The sequence below is a fragment of the Callithrix jacchus genome, chromosome 6, assembly GCF_049354715.1.
Source record: "Callithrix jacchus isolate 240 chromosome 6, calJac240_pri, whole genome shotgun sequence".
In the NCBI taxonomy this organism is placed as follows: domain Eukaryota; kingdom Metazoa; phylum Chordata; class Mammalia; order Primates; family Cebidae; genus Callithrix; species Callithrix jacchus.
In genome coordinates, this window is record NC_133507.1 from 34,422,996 (window position 1) to 34,430,823 (window position 7,828).

Genomic DNA, 7,828 nt, shown 5'->3' on the forward strand with positions numbered 1-7,828 from the left:
TCGATTTGTTTCTAAATCATGAAGATTTGCTGCTTGTCTTGCCTGCAGAAACTTTCAGCCTGTGTGTTGCTGTCCATGGCCAACGACTGAACCCCTGCAGTGGACCCTGCGGTGAAGAGAACAGCTCCTGCATAAGTCCTCCCCTCCCTTCTCCTCAGCTCTCCCAGACGTTCCTTCCACCTGTGGCCAATGTGGAGCATGCCTCTCTGCTGACATGTCTTCGTCAGATGATCCTCACATTTGGTGTCCACTCACATTCACCAATTTATTTCTGCCTCAGCAGCCTTAAGTTTGGTCAGCCTTACCATGTTGCAGGCCCTGAACCAGGAAGTTGGGGTCTGGTGGCCCTGCTGCCAGTTTGGAGGAAGGGTATTCCCCTGGGAGAATTCTGAGCTCAGAGGGTCCTCCAGAGTTGTCAAGGGGCTGGAGGAGGTTTCTCCTGGTGGCCCGAGGGTACCTCCAAGGCCCAGAGGCAGATGCAACTGAGGGGAAGGCCATGCTCAGAAGGCCATGGTCCATGCAGGAGGTGGAACTAGAGGAGCACCCAGGAAGAAGGAAGAAGTGGAAGGACGCGCTGGGAGAAGGTGAAGTTGCGGTCTCATCATGTGTTGAAAGTATGATTTCACTATGGAGGCAGCGGGAGCCCCTGAAGGAGTAATCTTTTTGCTCCTTTAAACATGCACATGGCACAAAAGTCAAAGCATGCAGAGGGTATGCTGAACAGTGAGTCTCCCCCATTCTGTCTGCACACCCTCTGGGCCCCTTTCTAGAGGTGCTGCTGTGCCCTGTGTGTCTGTGTGGAGCTCTTCCACACTTTGCTGTTCCTTCTGATGCCCATGCCAAAGTTGTCCATCCTTCTATTTGTGATAGGCATATGTGTGTTCCTAGACTTTTTTCTTGTGTGTGTGTGTGTGTGTTTGCATGTAGCATGTATTTTTTATGTTATTAAGCAAATGTTGCCACCATTACTCTTACAAGTCTTATATATGGGAAGACTGGATTTATCTGTCTGTGGGCATGGCAGTGGCCAAGGACTTGGTGTGAGCCTGGCTAGCCAGCCATCCTGGAGGACAGAGCACCCTCAGGGAACTGGGTTGAGGGCTTGGTGTTCACCAGAGTGTTGGAGTTGCCCATTCACCACCCCTACCTTCACCCCACTACCCTGCTCCAGCCTCAGATCCTGCCTAGATTTTTAGCACCCAGCTGAGGGCCTAGCTAAAGTTGACCCTTAGTAAATCTGACAAATTAAAGATGACAAGAATAACTAAATGAACAAATGTTGGTGACCAGTCAAAGAAGGCTTGAGCCAGAATTATCATAACACACAAAACCCTGTCATGTTGTTCTCAGAAGACAATTATTTATCTAACTTTTAAAATCTTTAGCAATAACTCTGGTCTTCTATGGGCTAAAAGACCTAGGAAAATAGGCCACCAAAGGTCTACATATGAACACAAGGAGGTACTGCCAAGGCATTCTTTACCTCATTGTCAGCAATAGTGCAAAACCATAAACAACACGTGTACCTGTCATTAGGGTAATGGTGAAGATAAAATCATGGCACATTTGTGCTGTGGAATACTACGTGGTCATCATAAAAATGAGATTGTTCTATATGTCTACTCATGGAAACAACTTAAGACTTCTAAAAGCAGCTTTATTCAGATATAATTCACATACTATAAAATGTATTTAGTATGGAAGTTAACAGTTTTTAGTATAACTATTACTGCAGCCAGTTTTATAACCTTTCATCACCCCAGAAGGAACCTTTAGCTCATCTTTCTCTCTCCCCACAGGCCTCCCACAGGACTCCCCCAGTCCTAAGCAATCACTAGTCTACTTTCTGTCTCTATGGATTTCCCTATTCTGGGCAGTCCATCTAAATGCAATTATGTAACGTGGTCTTTGTGACTTTTTTTTTCACTTAGCATGTTTTCAAGCTTCATCCATGATGTAGCAGGTATCAGCACTACATTCCTTTTTATGGAATGATGTGGCTACACCACATTTTGTTTATCCATTTGTCAATTGATAGATATTCGGTTTTTCTCCTACCTTTTGTCTATTATGAACAACGCTGCTATGAAAATTCATGTACAAGTTTTTGTGTAGACATATGTTTTCATTTCTCCTGGGTATGTGCCTAGGAGTAGAATTGCTGGGTCATACGGTAAATCTGCATTTAATTGTTTAAGGAACTTTCACACTTTTCCAAAATGGCAGCATCGTTTTACATTCTTACTAGCTCCGTTTCTTCCAATCCCTGCTATGAAAATTCATGTACAAGTTTTTGTGTAGACATATGTTTTCATTTCTCCTGGGTATGTGCCTAGGAGTAGAATTGCTGGGTCATACGGTAAATCTGCATTTAATTGTTTAAGGAACTTTCACACTTTTCCAAAATGGCAGCATCGTTTTACATTCTCACTAGCTCCGTTTCTTCCCATCCCTGCCAACACCTGGTATTGTCTGAGTATGTGGTTATGGCCACACTAGTGGGTATGTGGTAATTGTGATCTGTATTTGCAGTTCCTGATGACTAATGATGTCAAGCATCTTTTCATGTTCTTATTGGTTATTTGTATAATGCTTCCCCTCAATTGTGTTCTGGGGGCATAAATTGCTCTTCAAATTAAACCAGTGAAATCATGGCTGGTTTCAAGAAATAGACTCTGGGATTTGTGTTTGATATTCGTTCTGATCCTAGGAGGGCTCCTCTCCAGCTGTCTCATTTACCAGTTCTCTCCTACAAACCAGCCAGCCTACAGTCTAGGCTGTATCTTCATGAAATCCATGAGTCTGTTCCCAACTGCTTTCACCGCAACCTCCACCATTCTGAAGAGCACCCTTAAGCTTGAACTTCCGCACACTCTGTTATAAATGAAGTCAATCCCTTTGGGAAGACATAGGAGTTATCTGTTTAAGACCTGCTTTTCCTCCAACTTCTCCCCACCCCCAGGCCTCAAGGCAAAATCTCTGAGACAGAGCTCTGGAGCTGGGGTGGGGACAATGACAAGCTTCTGTTTGAGGGATACCTCCATTCCAGGAGCTGAATGCTTGGGAGGGTGGGGAGGGGCCGCCTGGGGACCTCTCCTGGTGTGGAACCACCGCCTCCTGAATTGAAAGAGTTGCTATCAGGCACCAGTACTTTCAGTGCACTATGCCCAAGGTACAGCCTCAATTCCTGAGTGAAAGCTGGGAGGAAGAAGGGAGTCTCCACTTTGTGACGGCATTCACCTAGTACTTAGCATCAGTAACAGGTGGCGGGGACAGGATGAGAAAGGCTGACATCCAGCTCCTTGCAGGAAGAAGGCTCTCTGACGGAGAGCAGAGGGAGAAGGAGCCCTGTGTTGTTGGCTGAGGCAGTCTGGAGTGGAATATTTGCCTTACCTAGCTAGGGGCAAGGAGGAAGGGAGCTGTCCTAGTGCTAACACCATAGACTCTCAGTATATAACTGGATACGCACCTTTCTCACCAATGTTATATACATTTTCTTGAATAGATGTCTCTTCATTTGCTTTTTGCTATGTTTTTTGGAAGTATTTACCAATTGTGTGTTTTAAACCGATTTTTTTTTTCTGGAGACCAGCTCAGTGGAGCCCCTCATGCTGGAAGTTGATCCTCCTGAGAGTCCCTTGCTCCTCACTGGCCTCACCAGGACCTGATCTGTGTCCCACGTCTGTGCTGCTCTCTGGCATCAGGCAGTTTCCAAATAGTAGGGGAAAAAATGGGGGCGGGTGACTATCTCTGAAACTCTACTAAATATGTGATTTTTTTCCTTCTATGAAACTTCAGAGAGTAGACAATCCAATGGTAATGTATAAGACCTCACAGATGACTCCCAAAGAATTCAGAGAAGGCAATGGTATGCTCAGGGAACACAGTTCTGGAATTAGAGGCGCTAGTCACAGATTCTAGAGGAATTCCAGCGAGAGAGTCTCACTGTATTTCGTGTGAGTCACTCAAACGTGGCGCATCATCCTGACTTCTGTGTCACCCATGCGTAACTGTCACATTTCTATTTCAAAGCCAAAACAAACAAACAAAGACCCTGAGGTGGCAGTGTCATTCCTGAGTCAGGGGTCTGGATCCGTGCATCACAAAGGCTTTCTGTGCTCAGTGAAAATATTCAAACCTTTTCTGAAATCCAGGAGGTCCTTCCTGCTTACGGGGGTTTGTTGGTGTCTTAGCTTCCATTTTCTTGATTTTGATTTTGTGTTTATCTCTGCAGAAGATTGTTTCATTACATTTATTTAGAGCTTTTCCCTTGAGAAAAATCTCATTCATTCAAAATAGCAGCTTCCATTTACTGAGTGCGTACAATGTGCCAGGTGCTGGTCTCATTCATTCCCCCAAATATCCATTCATGAATGAATAAATGCTCTTTTAGATACTGAGTGGTACAAAAGTGCTGTGGTTCCTAGCTTTGGAGTCCACTGGGGATGGCAGAGATTAAGCAAATAATTACTTGGACGAAGTTGTCAAATTATAACTTAAAGTATAAAGGTGGACATTAGATTACCTCTAAATTAGGGATTTCTGTTCAGTGAGGGTTACAGTAGGGAAAACCAATGTGCGTAGACAAAGCCTGTAGGAATGCCTTCAAAATGCACGGAAAAGAGAGAACACTGCAATAGGAAACTGAATGAAGGTATTGAATAACACTTCACAGAAACGGATGCCCAAAGACTAAAAAGTCTGTGAAAGCATATTCACAATGCAAGTCAAAATTATGACAGTGCTTTGCATGCAACAGAATGGTAATCAGACCAGGGACAAGCTCACATCTTGAGAAGGCTGTGGGCTGACGGGAACCCTGGGGTGTGGACTGCTGCAGCCAGCCCAGAAGACTTGGTCCAGCACAGTGTGTGGGCTGGCCTGGGACCAGCTGCCCAGCTCCTCCTAAGCATCTCAGAGAAACCCTTCTCCAGACCTATCAGGAGACACACACGGGGATTGCCAGTCTGTCTACTTATGATACAATGAGGTGTGGCAACTTGGTGTCCACTACAGGGTGCTGGAAATAAAATAAGGTGGAAGCAAACTGTGTAATAACACAAGGCAGCAAAATAACCTAGATGTAGCTAGAGCAACACGATACATCTTGAAAACTTACAGTCAAGTGAAAAACGAAAAAGATACAGAATGAGATTTAACGTCTGCTATAACTCACATAATTTATGGCATATGTTTATCTACCAAACACCACTACATCTTTTACAAAGGGATGTGCGTATTTAAGGACATGCATATTCAATGTATCAAATACATTAGAGTTGGCTCCTGTGTGCAGCTAGGAAATGAGGACGGGAATAAGGAATGAGGGAGTGAGCGATATCCCTCTCTCTCTGGATCATTTGTACTTATATCTATGTCAACATCAATAGATTTATAAATAAATTCTAATACAGAAGTAGACAAGGCATAGTTTGAATATTGTGGAATATAAACTCATCTCTGCACTAGGTGCGCACAAACCACCAAAATAGAATCTTTGAACGGTTACCCCCAAAACAGCACCAACGTAGATGTAACTACAGTGGTGGTGAGGAATCTGCAGGCTGTAAATTAATGTTGGCGTCGCACTGGCCTTCTTGGGGGAAAAATGTTTTATGTGCTGTTGAAGGCTGTGCACAGAGATGGTGCTTTTTTTTCCTTCTCTTGTCTTCACACAAACCTGGAACCCTTTGGAACCAGAGGTGCTGGAGTTCACAAGGTGGAAGGAAAGAGAGGTGATGTGAGGGACACACCTCATGGCGTGTGAACCCAGCGTGCTCACTGCCATGCCGCAGCCCCAGGCAGAGTAGGTGCCTCTAAATCTTTGTTGGATGAATGAATGAATGAGAGAGTGAACTGAATCAGCAGCTTCAGGAGAGGAGGAGAGGAGGGAGATGATCCCTGGGAAAAGAGTTTGACAGGTTGCTACTAGGGGAGGATCTGTATCTCTTTTTGTATTTTTTGGAAAAAGATATAAAATACTAAAATGTGAAAACTGCAAGGGAGTTCTCAACACAATTCTTTGCACGTCAACTGGGTGAGAGGCCTTGGCCAACTGCATGCCCAGGGTGGACCACACAGGCAGCGCCACATGCTTCCAGCCTTGTGGGAAAGGTGACCTTGCGATGTGCAGTTACAGAAGATGCCAGTTCATGTAGAGACCCCATTGGCCCCAACCACCCAGTATCCTCCCTCCAGGCCCCTGCAAGCTCCACTCCCATCACTGGGCACTTCATCTTGCCTTCACCTGGCCAACTCCTCATGTCCCTTGGTCCTTGGCTGGCATAGCATTCCAGGGACTCTGGGGCAGTGTCCCAAGACTGTTCTCAGGTACCCGGGCTCCACTGCTACTGTGGCCATGGCTACTATATGAATGCACTGTAGGTGGTCGCTTGCCTGGCTCTCCCACCTGACCTCATGGCGTGTGAACCCAGCGTGCTCACTGCCATGCCCCAGCCCCAGGCAGAGTAGGTGCCTCTAAATCTTTGTTGGATGAATGAATGAATGAGAGAGTGAACTGAATCCGCAGCTTCAGGAGAGGAGGAGAGGAGGGAGATGATCCCAGGGGACCTGAAGATGGCCAAAGGACACCTCTCCCTGCTCCATGACCTGTTTTGAGACTAGGGTAGCTAGCGTAGGCAGGATTTTTGACAGGGACAGGCCTCCCCTCAGCTCCCATGCAGTCCCCCGTGGAAGCCTGCCTCTTTTTAATGGGAGGTGTGGATGGAAATGGCCATGTATTGAGCCTCTAGCTGTTTCACACTAGTGGTGCTAAGCAGAGGTTCTGAGGTTAAGTCTCCATTTACCCTAGAGGTACTGGAGCTGGGAGCTCCTCTCGGATATGGTTCATTTGGGAGATCAAGTGATGGTCACCAGTGGAAGGAGGCCTCCTCACTGCTGCACTGTGGGACCAGCCATCAGACAAACCTGGGGCACGCTAGGGGTCTCAGCTTCTGTCCCACCCCCAAAACTGCTGGCCCCTCCCAGGTTTGCCCCAGACCCTGGGTTTACCTGGAGCATCTCCTGAGATCTTTCTGTGTGGAGTGAGGGAGGTGTTTCCTGCAGCTCAGGCATCCCCTGACAGCATGAGTGCAGCCCCTCCCAGCACTGCTTCCCCTGACTGGCACTGTGGGCAAAGGCATGCAGGCCACCTTACTGCCTGACCCGTAGCTGGTGGCCCCTCTCAGCAAGACTGAACCTTTTCTTGTGAACTCTGGCCTCCTTCTCTTTTACTCTTATTTTCCCGTTGCCTTTTCCCCTTACCTGTATTTAGTTTATGTCTCACTGCATTGAATGCAGAAGCCTTTCTGGAACAAAGCAGCAACTAAACAGATAACTTGACCCCTGTTGGACTCAGTTTTCTCCTGTGGGTAATGGGTCCTCCCACAGTGGTCACGGGGGAGAGGGAGTAAGCAGGAAACAGCAGCTCCCACCATTTAGAGGGATTGTAGGGAACGGCACCAGCTGTTGAGGGGACAAGGCCTCTCACCCCTGTGTCTGGGGAAGGCACTCTCTGCTGCCCATCCGCCTCCTCTTTGAGTCCCCCATGGGGTCACTGAGAAACACTGTTTCTCCAGTCTCAGGAGCTTCTCCTGCCTGTGGATGGCGGTGCAGACTGAAGTTGGCCTGAATCCCTCAGTGAGCAAGAGAAAACACTCCACATGCTGGCTCTGGTGTTCACACGCTCATGCACACACACACGCACACTCACCTACACTATTGCTCAAGAAAGCAGCCAGTCATTGTCAACCCCAGCAAAAGCCCCCCTGCACATGTGTGGATCAGGACACGCTGAGATTCGAGGTCTCTGCAGACACACTGGGATCTG

General features: G+C 46.9%; 1 long non-coding RNA gene across 3 annotated transcripts in view; it reads left to right on the forward strand.

Annotated features, from left to right (window-relative positions):
- LOC103793689 (uncharacterized) overlaps positions 1–2,673 on the forward strand; it is a 142,029-nt gene extending 139,356 nt beyond the window's left edge. For all 3 annotated transcript variants that reach the window (XR_013518814.1, XR_013518816.1, XR_013518813.1), the window contains one exon: positions 49–2,673. This is a non-coding gene — a long non-coding RNA (uncharacterized LOC103793689). The remainder of the gene's footprint in view (positions 1–48) is intronic.
- Positions 2,674–7,828: the final 5,155 nt, after the last annotated feature.